Here is a 15,620-nt window from a genome sequence, read left to right as displayed (position 1 = left end):
GCTTTTTAATAATGAATGTCAGACTTCAACAAAATTCCCTTAAAAACCCCATGAAGGTTCACACTGTGAGAGCTCACTCGAGGCAGCCCCAACTCCTGCCCTGGTTCAATCCCTGTCAAGCCCACTGTGCTTTCCAGCTGCTTTGCTCCAGCTCCCCCCAAATCACCATGAATTCCACTGAAATGAAACAAATCCAAGTCCTCTTGGGTGGGGACAAGGGCAGGGAGAAGTCCCTCTAAATCTCCCTGGGAATCACCCCAGAGCCCTCAGACTTCCATCCCCGGGGCCTCCCAGTGCCTCCCGTGGCTCTCCCAGTCCATCCCAGTAACTCCTTATGCCCCGCTGGTCCATCTCGCCTCTCCGTGGATCTGCCGCCCCTCAGCCAATCAGAGCGCGTCTCTCTGATGACTCATCAGTTGCCGGGCAGATCCACAGAGCCGAGAGCCCCGCGCTGGACTCGGCCGCCCAGTGCCGCGCGGTTCATTCCCAGTCCCTCCCAGTGCCACCACAGTCCCTCCCAGTGCCACCACAGTCCCGCCCAGTGCCACCACAGTCCCGCCCACTGCCACCACAGTCCCGCCCAGTGCCACCACAGTCCCGCCCAGTGACACCACAGTCCCGTCCAGTGCCACCACAGTCCCGCCCTGAGGCCCCAGAGTCCCTCACACTCCTTTCTAGTCCATTCCCAGTTTCTTCCGAGTTCATTCTCACTTCACTCCCAGACCTCCACACTCTCTTCCAGTGTCCCAGTATCTGCTCCCATCTCTTTTAGTGCCACCCCTTTCCCTCCCAATGCCACACCACTCCTCTCCCATCTCTCCCAGTTACCCCCCAAGCTCATCCCAGTCTGTCCCCGCTGATCCCCAGTGCCCATCCCAGCGTGTCCATCTCGCTGGTGCCCTCCAGCTCCCAGCCCGGCCCCGGCCGCCTGCTCTGCTCCCTGATGGATTTCTCCCCTGCCCACATCCAGCTGAGCTGCTCCCAGGGCCAGCAGCAGCTCTCGGGCCACGTGCTGGCCACTGCCGTGCTCCCCAGCGGGGACTGGAGCCAGCAGCTCCTGGTGCTGCCGGAAACCGCCCCCGGCAATGCGGGCTCAGCTCCAGCTGCCAGGTGGAGCACGGCAGCCTGGAGCACCCCCTGAGCCGGCACTGGGGCACGGCCCGGCCCCCACAGCGCCGGGGGCAGCGGGGGAGGCACTGGGGGGGCGCAGAGGGGCATTGGGGTGTGCTGGGAGGAACTGGGAGGGAGTTTGAGATAGACTGGTTTAAACTGGGGAAGGGATTGAGGTGCTTAGGATGGCTGGGAAGGGGATTAAAGGATGTTGGGGAAGGTGGGATGGGGTTCTGGGGGTGCTGGTAGACACTGGGTGGGAGTTTGGGGGTGCTGGGTGTCACTGGGAGGGATTTGAGTGAGCCTGGAGGAGCTGGAGGGAGATTGGGGAGTGGAAAGCAGGGATTGGGATGAGGTTTGTTGTGCTGGAAGAGACTCGGAGGAGTCTTGATGAATCCTGGTGGGGCTGGGAAGGGACTGGGAGAGGGTTTGGGGGTCCTGGGGAAGTGGGGGGAAATTGGGAGGGGGCTGTGGGATCCTGAGAGGAACAGGAGGGGCTCTGCTGGGTCCTGGGGAGGCTGGGAAGAGACTGGCAGTGATTTACCAAAATAGCGATATTGATCCAATATCAACATCAATCTGTTAATGGACAAAAAACGTCTCCAACAGTTTAAAGTTACAAAGTGGATGTTTAATCACAGCACTGGGCGAGTGCAGGAGTCACCCCTTAATACGCACTGCAAGCTGACAAAAGATTCCAGTGTCTATTTATTTACAAAAGTCTTAAAATATCCAAAATATGAATACATATTCACAATGCTAACACCTCCCATTCCCCACTTTGCATTAAAATGCACAATAATGAATTTAAGTGTCATTATACCTGTGTGGTTGGCTCCCTAATTTGAGGAGGGTGTCGTTTTGGTGAGGAGGGTTCATCAAGAGATGAAGGAAAACCGCTCTTCCTCACTCTCACCTTTCTACCTTTACAGTGGTTGACATTACAAATGACATTTGGTACAACTCCAGTTTCCTCCCTTGTGACTTTGAAATGGGTTTCCAGATGTAAGGTCTGTGATCTTCCTGAACTCGTTTATCAGTTTCTCGTTTCTCATTATCAGCACAGCTGAACAAACATACAATGACAAGTAATTTTTTACCTAAGTCCGAGATTCATTATCTCAAATCCTGCTTCTCACTTAATCATTAACTCGAACTCCTTCCAGCAAGGCCTATCTCTAGCTAAGATCTCTTATTTTTCTAAAATTCTTAATTTTTAAATATTATTAACTCCCAAGGAGGTTTCAGAGGGTCCTGGATGGGCTGGGAGAGACTGGGAGGGTCCTTGAAGGGGCTTGAGGTGTCTGTGAGAAGTTTTGGGGGTCCTGACCCCTGAAAACCCCCCCAGGGATGATGTCAGATGCTGCCCACAGCAAGATGCTGACAGGGATTGGAGTCTCCGTGTTGGGCTTCGTCTTCCGGGCACTGGGGCTCGGCTTCTGCCTGTGCAGGAAGGTGAGGGGGGGTCCCGGGGGTCGTGTCCTCCCTCCCCACAGAGCATGTGTGCTCCCCTTGGGCCCCCCATGTCTGGTGTCACACCCTTTTCTCTGCCCACAGAGCTCCTAAGTCAGTGGCAAAAGGTTAAAAGGATTTAAAGTCAACAATTCCCACTGTCATTCTGTATCCTGTTGAATTTTCATTCCCCTGCTTTCATCCAGGTGCCCACAGGGAGCCAGGAAGATGTGGAGCCTCCCAGCCAGGTGTCTTCCCAACACGCATCACCAGGACCACGGATCACCAGGGCTCTGCCCAACGGGGGTCACTGGGGATCATCCAACGCCCATCCTCCCATGGGGGATGGAGCTGGAGCAGCGCACGAAGCTCTTCCCGCACTCGGGGCACTCGCGGGGCTTCCCTTACTGGTGCCTACATTGGTGCTGGGTCAAGTGAGAGCTCCGTGAGAAGCTCTTCCCACACTGGGGACACTCGTAGGGCCTCTCCCCAGTGTGGATGCGCTGGTGGACGGTGAGGTGGGAGTTGTGCTTGAAGCCCTTCCCGCAGTCGGGGCAGCGGAAGGGCCTCTCGTCTGTGTGAATCCGCTCATGTAGGAGGACATGGGAGCTGCGCTGAAACCTCTTCCCACACTGGGGACACTCGTAGGGCCTCTCCCCAGTGTGGATGCGCCGGTGTTCCCTCAGACCGGAGCTCTACCCAAAGCTCTTCCCACATTCCAAGCAGGTGTAGGGCCGTTCCCTGGTGTGGATCACCTGGTGTCGCATCAGGTCAAAGATATCTCTGAAGCTCTTCCTACATTTCCCACACTCATAGGGTCTTTCCCCAGTGTGGATCACCTGGTGTTTCCTCAGGTTGGAGCCGTGGTTGAAGCTCTTCCCACATTCCCCACACTCGTAGGGCTTTTCCCCAGTGTGGATCACCTGGTGCCGAAGCATCTCAGAGCTCCACCTGAATCCCTTCCCACATTCCAAGCACTTGTGGGGCTTCTCCCCCAGCTCTGAGCTCTGGCTGGATCTCTGGCCGTGTTCCTGGCACTGGGGGGATCTTTCCTCCTCGCAGCTCCCTGGACTGGGTTTCCAGCCCCTCCTCGTGCAGCATCTCTGGGGCTTTTTCTCCTCCTCTTCCATCTGGACACAGTTTGGGAATGAAAATTCCTGGTTAGGAGAAAAAAAGAGAAGAGAGCGCCTTGGGCAGGGGGTTCCTCCTTGCCCAAGGTCATCTCAGAAAGTCACTGGGCATCTTGTGTCTGTAACAAACCAAAACACCAAGATTCAGCCCAAACATCCTCCAAACATCAAAACAAAGATGACAAACTAGCCAAACACCAAATTCAGGCAAAACTCCCTACAGAAGAGAAAGATTCAGCCCCTGCAAAAAGACAAAGCACCAACATTTAGCCCAATAAAGCTCAGAAACACCAAGATTTACACCTCTGAAAACTGCGGATCCCGCTCCTCAGTCACCTGCTGACTGTGCGCAGGGAAACACTCCTGGAAACTGCACACACAGGGAAGGTGGAACCTTGTGCTGCTTCCTCTTCCTGCTCCTCCTCCTCCTGTGGCCCTACTCTTCCTCACACTCCTCTTCCTCCTATGCCTGCACAATCCCACCTTCTCCTCCCACGTGAATCCTTTGACCATTTTGCTCTTCAACCCTGCTTCTCCTTCCCTTCTCCTCCTGCCCCCAGGCCCAGCACCCACTGCCGCCTCCCTCTTCCCCCCCAGTCCCACAGCATCCCACCGCAGGGGCACGGATGCAGCTGGGCCAGCTCGGCCTGGGGCAGCGCTGGGCTCTCGGCCGCTTCCGCCCGCACTCGCTCCCCACTGCAGCCGCTCCCGCCACCACAGCGCGGGGGGGCCCGGCCTTGGCGCTCCCCCCTCCCACCTCCCCAAATTCCCCTCCAGGGGGGCGCCAAGGCCCGGGGAGGGCATAGGTGGGATCCAGGTAGAACCATTGAGGGGAGAAAAGGGAATGCTAGAAGGGCATCCTGGACAAAGGGATGAGGATCCCAAAATATCTCTCAAGGGTCCCTTGCGAGCATGTGGAGGTCGTCTGCACATTCTCCCAGAGGGAATTAAGGACATGGACACCCCGGGGGGGGGGAAGAAGGGAAGTCCAGAAGGGATTTAGACAACAGGGGATGGAGGGTGTTGGTGTGCTGGGAAGGGATTGGCTGAAGGGGAGTGTGCAGGAATGTGCTTAAGGCAAGAAGCAGCAGGAGGAATCCATGGGGTAAAAAAAATGATGATGGAAGAGGAAGAAAGAAATACTGAGTACTGGGATGTTTTTCAGAAGGGTCTTATCCTCAGAATTTGCCAGCTTACTAAGATCCTTTGTATCCCAGTTTTCAGGACAGGAAAACAAGGAGGTGAGGATTTCAGGGGGTTTCTCTGAGCTGGGAGCGGCAGGAGCGGGCGCAGAGCTGCGGCACCGGGAGCACGGGCTGGGGGCCTGTGGGGAGCTGTGGGGCCGGGCCGGGGCTGTGGGGCAGCCGGGGCTCAGCGCCGGGCGCTGCCTGAGCCCAGCACCCCCCGGGCAGGGCCGGCAGTGGCCCCCGGCCCCCAGGAGGCTGCGGGACGCCCCGGCCGCTGCCCGGCCCCGTGGAGCTGCCGGCCCTGCCCGCCGGGGGGGCCGCCTTTGGACACTGCGGCAGGACAGGGACCGGCTCTGGGATACGGGCTGGGGAGGGGAGCCTCAGCACAGCCAGCACGAGGAAGGAACAGCTCACAAATGGCGACTAGACCTGCAAGGATTCACATGATCTTTTAAGCATTTCCTGCTGGGTCCCTGGAGAAAGGAAGGGTTTTGCAGAAAGCTCAGCAGCTGCCACACGATGAGCACCCACAGGCACTGAGGGGGGCTGCAGCAGCGACAGAAGAAGCCCCTGCAGCACTTGCTCACAAAGGCTCAGCAGCTGAATGCAGCAAGGGATGAGCAAAAGGCCAAGCTGAAGGCAAAGGCCATGGCACAGTTCCTACAGCCCCTGAGGGATCAAGCCCAGCGCCCAAGGGGGCCCCAGCACCCAGGGGACACCCTCGGCCACAAGCACCTGGCACAGGCATTGCCCTCCTGGCCAGGGCACAGCCCACCCAAACAGCCCCTGGCAAGGAATCAGCCTTCCAGCTGCAGGGCACAAGGACACTGCAAGCACAGACAGCAGCACCCTCAGCACCAGCAAGTCCAGCCCTTGATGGACACGCATTCTTAGCGGTGGCACAGCTCCCATTCCACCAGGGACCCACCACACTGCAGCCCTTGGGAACATCCAGGGTGGCTCTGGATCCAGAGGAGACCTTTCCTGATGGACACAGGGGCCTCTCCATCCACTCGGAATCTTACACCTAAAGGTGTTAGGGAATATATAAATTATTAAGGCACTAAGAGGGAAAGATGAGTGGGTGTGTTTTATTCAGCCACTATTAGCAGATGTGGGGGATGGGTTTAAAATGCAGGAACTTTTATTTGCTCACAATTGTGATTGTAATTTATTGGGAAGGGACTTGATGGCTAAATTGGGAATACAAATGAATGTTGCAAAAGGTGATACAGAGGCTGGTTCTGTTGTACCTCTGTGTCAAATGTCTGGCAGAGCCAAGGCTGAAGTGAACCCACAAGTGTGGGCAGCCCCAGGGAAATTGGCAAAATTAGATATGGAGCCTCTCCAAATTTCCCTGAAGCAACCAGGACAAGAGGTGTCCAAAAGCAATCCCCTGTTCCAAGGGAGGGAAGGAAGGGCTCACAGCCTGTCTGGGAGTCCTGCTCAAGGCACGGCTTGGGGAGCCAGGGATGGCTCCCTAGAATGCTCCTATCCTGCCAAACAAGAAATCCAATGGAATCCACAGAATGCTGCAGGACCCAAGAAGAAGAAATGAGATGATGAAACCGAGGCACCCCACACTCTCAGATCCTTACACCAGCCTGAACCAGGTGCCCTCCTCACACTGCTGCCATTCACAACTTGATGCAAAAGATGCTTTCTGGGGATCTGCCCACTCACAGAGGATGCAAACACAATTCTGCCTTGGGCTGGCAACAAGAGGTAGAAGGGAAAATGCTCAAGACATGGACGGTCCTTCTGCAGGGATGCACGGAAGCACCGGCCTGATTGGGGCAAGCCTTGCAGGAAATATCAAAGGAATTGACCTCACCCCCAGGGACTGGCTTAATGCAGGATGTGGATGACTTGATCCAGTCAGAAAAACAAGGAGAAGTGGTAGTGGAAGCCTCTGTGAAATGGCTTCATTTTCAGGCTAAAAAGCAGCTTTGAGTATCTGAAGAAAAAGGAAGGGCAAATGGTAGAGAAAATAGTCAAGTATTCGAGACCTGTTTTGACTGAAGCTTTGTCTTGTATTGACCCTGAGAGGGTTCAAGGAATCTAAGAAATAATGTTACCCAGGACTAAAAGGGAGCTGAAAAAATTCTTACAATTAACAGGGAATTGCGGGAGCTGGATTGAGGATTCTCTCTTCTAGCCAGAACATTGCATGAATTTTTTACCCCCAGATAGTCTCAATGTTATGGTGTAGATATAAGAAAGAGAACAAAACTTAACAAAATGGAAAAAATAAAATGATTGATGCCCCAGCCATGGCTCTTCCACACTCAGAAATCTGAACTGCAAGGGAATATTAAACAGGCCACCCCTGAGCCTGCACTGAAGGCAACGCAGCAGCAGCCAGGGCTCCCCAGCGGGGGAAGCCCCTGCGCCTGCCCACAGATCCTCTGCTCAAATCCTCGGCCTGGGCACCCTCCTTTCCCATCTCCAGCCACTGCAGGACAATCCTTGCTCTCACTCTTGCAGCTTCAGGCCTTTCTGTGCCTGCCCTCGCCACAGCTGCTGGGGAAGGCACCGGGACAATTCCACTCTGCCTCTCAATTCCACTCACACTCTGCCCTGCCTGGGATTAGCTGCTGGCAAAATAGACCAACTTGAAAATGGCTTCAAATCCTATTTGTCTAAATGGACTTGGTTTGCCTTTGCCTTGGGGAAAGGAATTTTAATGTTTCTTTTCCACCACTCAGCAGAGATGAAATTAACATCTCAACAGACTGGGAATAGCCCAAAAGATTCCATCAGCTAACATCAACCAACACCTGCCCCAGACACTGCCCCAGGCACAGCTGGAGACACCTGGTCTGGAAAAGGCTGAGGAGGAAATCCAGGAGTGCCCACCTAATTCCCATCACAGGCACAGAAATCCGGCTGCAACAGGAAACCAAATCCTAACAACTCCACACCTTTAAACCAATGAACATTAAACCAAGGGATTTCTATGGGGTCAGAATGTATAAATTTAGAAAAATCTAGTCAAACTCATGTGTCATGGAATGATTTTCTCTGCACACCCAGCCTAAGTGTGCATGAAATTATTCCTGTTGCACATTCTGGCCAGAATCAAGTAATGCCTTATTTCTCTAAAGACATTGTTGAAGAGTTTTTGCTTCTCACAGTTTCAGTGAAAAGATTACACCATTAGAATACATTTTCATAATAATTTTACTTCTACACTGTTGGTTCTGTTTGGGCCAGTGGTGTGAGAATCAGTTTTCAGTCCTAGGAGAAGGAAAACACTTGATTGCTTTCTCATTTTTGTTTTATATTTGAACGTGACTCTTAGTGATGACAAAATGATGGTATGAGTTTTTCAATGTTCACCTTTAAGCTGCACTTTGAAAACTAGAAGAGCTTAAAAGTTGGCGCTTTAACATATAAACAGTTAATAAAATATTGTTTAAAAAAAAAAACCAACAGATTCTGTGGGGGCCACATGTGAGTCACGGGATGTCTGCCCTGGAAGAGAAGCTTTGTTCCAGGCAGCCAGGAGAGGAGCTTTAGAAATGCAAATTAACACCGATGGCCCAAAGCCTGCACAATGGCCCAGGGGCTTCCTGCCTGCAGGAGGAATTGGACTGATTCCCTCTGCCCCTCAGCCCAAGCTCTGCCTGCTTGCACAGATGGAATTTGCACAGCTAAAGGCACAGCCCATTGTGAGGATATCTGACTCTGCAGCAGAAATTGGTTAAGCTGCAAAGGAAAACAGAAAAGGAAGAATGTTGTGAAAACTTCACTAAAACAAGTGGGGGAGAATCATCCCTGTCCCCACTCCAACATGTGCTGTCTCTGTCTATGTTATATAGGGTGTATCAGACCACTGGGGTTTATTTGCTACCACAAGTTCAGGGAAATCAGTTGGGAATCCAAATATGTGATGATTTAATGAGAGAAAAGCTGACAATTGATGCAGCCCTGGCTGGAGGGAGCACCCAGAAATGGGGAAAAGATGAACGACCACCAGAACAAATCCTGCAACACCATGGACCAGAGCCGGGAACTCTGATGAATTCATATCAGGTACCAGAGAAACCATTTCTCATTTCAATGGGATAATCAGATTACAGGATGTCATTGAAATAATAACCAACCACACAGCTCCAGCTCCTGACCTTCCCCCCAACCAATCCACTCATTGAGGAACACAACATTTCACTATGGGATGGGATCAGATTACCTTTTAGCAGAAGGAGACAGAATTTCTGGAAAAGTAAATGACTCAAACTGCTGTTGACAAATAGATGAGAACAGATACCAAAGGAAACAAGAAAGCAGCTCATGAACCAGACCAAATGAGGAAAGGATGGGAATGGGAAACGTTTTTGTGCTTCCCTGGCAGACCATGGGTTAAACAAATGCCAGACAGAGCTGTCCCCCTTCAAACCCACACCCCAAATATCCTGTAACTCAGGGATTCCTCCCAGAAAAAAATCTGCTAGGATCTCCCCAAATTGAGTGAAAGGGGGGATGGGACCCCCAGACGGAGCAGGAGGGGCCTGGAACCCCCAAATCCAACACGGAGGAGAGGGTTGAAGATTGGAGGGATGATTGGGAAGGGGAAAGAGTGGGAAAAAGAGAGGGCTGGGACCCCCCCAAAGCATGGGGGAGGGTGCTGGGAAACCCAAATTGCAGTGTGAGGGGGCAATGGATTGGGGGAAGGAGGAGAAAGGGGGAGAGGAGAGGAAAAGGTGGGGCTGGGATGAAAGAAACCTGGTTCCCCGTCCCCGCAGCACTCGATCCCTGGAGCGATTCTCTGCGGCTTGTGGGGAGGAAGATCTGCACTGGGGGGTCCCCAAGCCCCCTGCCCATCCCAGCGTGTCCATCTCGCTGGTGCCCTCCAGCTCCCATCCCGGCCCCGGCCGCCTGCTCTGCTCCCTGGTGGATTTCTCCCCTGCCCACATCCAGCTGAGCTGCTCCCAGGGCCAGCAGCAGCTCTCGGGCCACGTGCTGGCCACTGCCGTGCTCCCCAGCGGGGACTGGAGCCAGCAGCTCCTGGTGCTGCTGGAAACCGCCCCCGGCAATGCGGGCTCAGCTGCAGCTGCCAGGTGGAGCACGGCAGCCTGGAGCACCCCCTGAGCCGGCACTGGGGCACGGCCCGGCCCCCACAGCGCCGGGGGCAGGGGCTGGCAGGACACGGAGGGGATTTGGGGCTCCTGGGCTTAACTGGCAGCCCCTCCTTGAGAACCCCTCTCCCCCTGGCCCAGCTCCCCTCATCCCCCTCTCCCAGCCCTTTCCCACCGGCTCCCGGCCCCGCTCCGCTCACCCCAGAGCTCCTCGCCAGCAGCCCAGAGATGGAGGAGGAGGAGGGGAAGGAGGGGAAAGCGGAGGAGCGGGAGGAAGAGGAGGGGTAGAGGAGGAGCAGGAACTGCAAGAGGAGCAGCAGAGGAGGCCCCATGAAACAAAGAAATTAAGAATTAAGAAGAAACGTTTAAAAGGGGTGTCTGACAAAAACCAGACCCTGACACCCTAATCCACAAGAACAGGAAAAAGAGTCAGACTGCAAGATAAGATAAGGAGCTGGAATACACAAACAAGATGCAAAGACAAAGGCACCACAGGATAAAGGAGATTCCTGGACCCTAAGCCGGAGGAAACGGATTTGAAGTCCCCTTCCCCAAAAAAAAGCGGCCAAAGGACTGAAAGGGGCACAGGGCTAATTTTAATATGAAGTGAAGACAGGCGGGGTTAGGAAATTAATATGTATTAGCCGTATCGTGTAAACCTGCTCTGTAAAGGATAAAAAGGGAAAACCCAATCAAAAAGGTGTGCATGCTTTTTGGAGGAGATATCCCCCATGCACCTCAGCGCTGAATAAATTCATACCTGCTCTTATAACTACTCTGTGAGTTATAGAGCTCCTTTTATTCCGCAAATCACCCAGGTGCGTCCATCGCTCTCTGGATCTGCAGCCCCTTCGCGCCGGGAGCATCGGGCCCCGCAGCCCGCAGCTCACCGGGGACGGGAACCTCGCCCCGAAGCTCTTGGGCCGTCCTGGCAGGATTTGTTTACAGGGGAAGGGATATTTGGAGCTCACTCGAAGTAGCTTAGGGGACCCCTGTTCCTTTTTCTGGGGCCGGGCCGGGCAGAGCGATGTCTGGATCTTGCAGGACTCCAAAGCTGAGCTGAGATGCCCGGTACCGGCAGGGGGAGGGGAGCAGCGAAAAGGGGGGAGCCCCGGGAGTCCCGGAGCCTGAAATGGGGGCCTGGAGAGGGGGGACCCCGAGAGCCGGGAGTGAGGGGAGCCTGGAGAAGGGGCAGCCCGGAGAAGGGATGAGCCTGCAGAGGGGGAAGCCCTGGGACACCAAAGTGGGGACCCCAGGAAAGGGAAACCTCAGGGAGGGATTTTTTCCTCTCAGTCCTGATGCTTTGCAGATTTTCATGGACACAAGACACCTGAAGACTTCTAGAGATGGACTTGGGCAGGAGGAACCCTGAATCCTAGGTGGTCACCCCTTGTTTTTCCCCCCAAACCAGACTTCTCATGCCCAAGCATTAGACGAATGGAGGAGAAGAAGGCAGAGAGGAAGATGCTCTGGGACCCCCAGGCAACAACAGTCAGTACAACAGTGGAGGCAAAAGCATTATCACCAAATCCATCTGCCCAGAGGGCAGAACTGGTTGCCTTAACCAGAACACTAGAATTAAGTGAAGGGAAAAGGGTAAACATATGGACTGGCTCAAAGTATGCTTTTGGAGTACTGCATGTACACAGAGCACTGGGGAAAGAAAGAGGACAGCTGTCTTCTCAAGGCACACACATTAAACATCAAGATGCAGTCCTGCAATTAATAAAAGCAGTACAAAACCCCGAGCAAGTAGCAATCATGCACTGCAAAGCTCATCAATCAGGAAGCTCCAAAATTCATGAGGGAAATCGGAAAGCAGACTGGACAGCCCGACAAGCTGCTCGAGAAGTGCAAACTGCAATGGCATTGATACCTTTAAAAACTAATGTATCTCAATTCAATTTACCCCCAGAACCAAAATATTCAATAGAGGATGAGAAATTGGGATGCTCACAGAATGCACAGAAGAATTCAGAAGGGTGGTATGTGACTACACAGGGACAAGTAGTGGTACCCCACTTGATAATGAGAGAACTTCTACAAATTAAACATAACAAATGTCATTGGAGTACAGAGACATTGGTGAAATTGTTAAAACAAAATTTAATTTCAGTACGGATGTTAACAATGGCAAAATCAGTAATGTCAAAATGTGAAATTTGCTTAAAGAACAATCCAGTGGCTAGATGACAGGCACAATTAGGGAAAATTCGGGTAGGAGTAGAACCAGGAGATTATTGGCAAGTAGATTTTGTAGAATTACCAAGAACTCGAGGATACAAATATCTATTGGTAGGGCTTGACACATTTTCAGGATGGCCAGTAGCTCTTCCCTGTCACACAAATCAAGCAAAGGAGACAGTCAAGTGGTTACTGCAAGAAATCATTCCAAGATTTGGGGTGCCTCTAGGAATATCATCAGATAGGGGCCCACAATTCACAGCCACAGTAGTGAGGGAGGCGAGTAGGTTGCTGGGAATAGCTTGGCATCTCCATACACCATGGAGACCCCAATCCAGTGGACAGGTAGAGAGGATGAATCAGACATTGAAGAGGCAAATCAGCAAAAGATGCCAAGAGGCTAAATTGCAGTAGCCACAAGCTTTACCAATAGCACTGCTGAGGATTCAGATAAAGCCTAGAAGCGGGATGTCAGTCAGTCCTTATGAGATATTGGATGGGAAACCATATGAATGCCCTGAACCTAATCCAAATGTACATGTTACAGGGAAGCAAGAGGTGTAGAATTATGTTCTGTCTCTTGGAAAAGCTCGAGCTCGGCTTCGGAGCACCCTTGTGTGGAACAGGCCGCTGACTCTTGAGAATCCAGTTCATGACATCCCCCCGGGAGATGAAGTGTACGGTAAAAGCTGGAAGGAAGAACCATTAAAAGAAAGGTGGAATGGACCCTATCAGGTACTGTTAACTACCTTGACAGCAGTCAAAGGAGCTGGACTGGATCCCTGCATACATTACACCAGGGTGAAGAAGGTTTCCCCTGCACTGTGGACTGCACAAACTGTAGGGCCAACAAAGCTGCAGATAAAGTGGGTTTGATTGTTTCAAATGCCTAGGTTGCTAGTGACTGTAATGGTGATTATTTCATGGCCTTTAGTGCCATCAGTAGGAATCAATGTTACCTTGGGATGTGAAATGCAAAAGGATCAGCTGACAACTCTTCATTTGAGAATGAAGAGGGATGTGGGGGTGCAGCCAGAAACACAAGTGATAAAAGTCTCTAATACTATTCAGGCAGAAAATGGGATGATTGGATTAATTCAAGATTTGGCCAACATGCAAAACATCAGCAAAATAACTGCCTGTCTGACAATACCAAAGGCAGCAGGAGACACAATAAATTGGGGAATTATAACATCAAAATTACCTGAAATACAAAAGAATAAAAATGAAAATGTGAGCTTTGTACTGCATATAGATTACGAGTACCCAAATAAGACAGTGTTTGAAAATGCTGTGAAGCCAAAGTATTCATCTACAAGGGATTTCCATGAAAATGGAGGAAAGTATGAACCAAAACTAGGCTGGTATGGGGGATTAGGGAATTATGGATGGTGTTCTGAAAAGATAGCAAAGGTCATTAAAGAAAAGATTCCAGTATCGAAGTGGAAGTGTGAAGAACAGGAAGGAAAAGATCGGGCTGAAGCTTGGGACAGTGCATGGGCAATGAGTGGGCTTCAGAAATTTCAATCTATGGCAGATAGCCCTTGGTGCATTAAGTGGGAAGGCTCTGAAAATGAAACAGATCCAGGGGTATGGTACACTGCAACCAGTAGTAGAATGGAGGCAGACAAAGTGAATTGGTGGGTATGGAACAAAACTTAGGACTGTACTTCTGATGATGAAGAAATAAAACAAATGCCACCACTTGTGGTAGCTCTGCAAATTGGATGTGCCTGCAGAGGAATCAAACATAAACAAGGTGAAATAAATGACAAGATAGGACAAGTGATCCAAAAGGTAATATGGAGCACAAGTACAATACAGAGTCCAGGCCAATTTGGATGGGCAGCAAGCGATGGCACCTGGACAACACATTTGCCTGTGGGTGAAAAAGTAAAAGAGATTACTTTAGGCCTCCCCACCTTATGCCCAATTTGGAAAAGGTCCCCATTCAAGGGAGAGCATGAACTTCTGCAAATAAGGACGAGACGTTCAGGAAAACAAAGCTGAAGATGAAGAAAGATGGCAGGAACCCTCCAGTAGTGTAAAATTTGAGTGGGTTCTGGAATCCTTGTTTGGTCCAATAGCAAATTATGATAATAGAAAGATGTTGTACAAACTTACAGGCCAGATAGAAAGATTGGCAAGAGTTACCAAAGAGGGATTTAGAGAGCTAAATGTACAATTACAAGCCACAACTAAAATGACCCTGCAAAACAGATTGGCTTTAGATCTGTTATTGTTGAAAGAACACAGAGTATGCGGGTACCTAAAAGGACAAATTGATCACTGCTGCATCCACAGTCCAAATGGAACTGCAGATGTAGAACACAACATTAATCAATTAAAACAAATAGAACATGAAGCACAGAAAGAGAGGGAAGATCTGACCACAAGTTGGGTAGATAAAATTTTTGAAGGGTTAGGATGGAATGTGAGCTCCGGGATCAAATCTATTCTTGAGAGACTGATAATCCTACTGATTGTGTTCTTAGCAATCTGGTTAATCTGTGCAGTTCTGAAAGGAGAGAGAAAGAAAAGAGTATCCTGGAACCAGAAGATAATAAAGGCACTGACATGAGACAGAGATCCACATCTGCATTTGTCATCTCCAAGTCCTCCAGAGTGTAACAACGCTTACGACAACTGTGGATTCGAAGATGAACATCAAGTATAAACACAGAAAAAATGACTGTATATAGTGAAAGCATTACACTTATTATAGTAAAGTGAAATACTTCCAAAGAGGGGAACTACGTCACTATGGAGTTAAATGTTTCTGAAAATGTTTCTTAAAATCATGCAGAGGTAGGCCACATGAATGCTGGGTATAAGGGATGGACTAGCAAACTGAAATGTTTATGGTAACGGGAACTGGTACTTGGGGTCTCCAAGATACCCACCCAGAGATAAGATTCGGACATGTTCATACAAGGATGAGTTAACTCTCATGAAGCAATATAGATAAAGTTAATGAAGCAATATTAATGAAGCAAATTCTGTAAGGTTGTTACAGTGATTACTGCTACAGCTGAAATTGTAGAAATATGTGCACTTTGGACAAAGACGATGGAGCTAGATTTGGGTTGCTGATACCCCCAGTTCCTGCACGCTAGAAATAAAGCACCTGCATACAATCAGTCTGTGATTATGTGTGTTCCTGAACGCTAACAAAGACGGATCAAAAACTTCCAAAACATCAAAAATCTGATATCCCCCCAAAATACAAAGATTCTGCCCTCACAAAAAAAAAAAAATCAGCAACATTCACCCCAATAAAGCTCAGAAACACCAAGATTCAGCCCCGGGAAAATCGTGCATCTCCCTGCCCGGGCACTCGCTGCATGGGGGGTGAGGGGGGCAATGAGGCCGGGCCGGAGCAGGGGGTGCCTGAGAGAGGCCCCGAGCCCGGCAGAAGCCCCTGCACAGCCATGCAAGTGGCTCCTGGCCGCACTCGGGGATCCCCCTGGCCATCC

Source organism: Cyanistes caeruleus, unplaced genomic scaffold (assembly GCF_971803275.1).
Source record: "Cyanistes caeruleus unplaced genomic scaffold, bCyaCae1.hap1.1 HAP1_SCAFFOLD_98, whole genome shotgun sequence".
In the NCBI taxonomy this organism is placed as follows: domain Eukaryota; kingdom Metazoa; phylum Chordata; class Aves; order Passeriformes; family Paridae; genus Cyanistes; species Cyanistes caeruleus.
The sequence above is the reverse complement of the archived record's forward strand: the minus strand, read 5'-3'. Positions refer to the sequence as shown.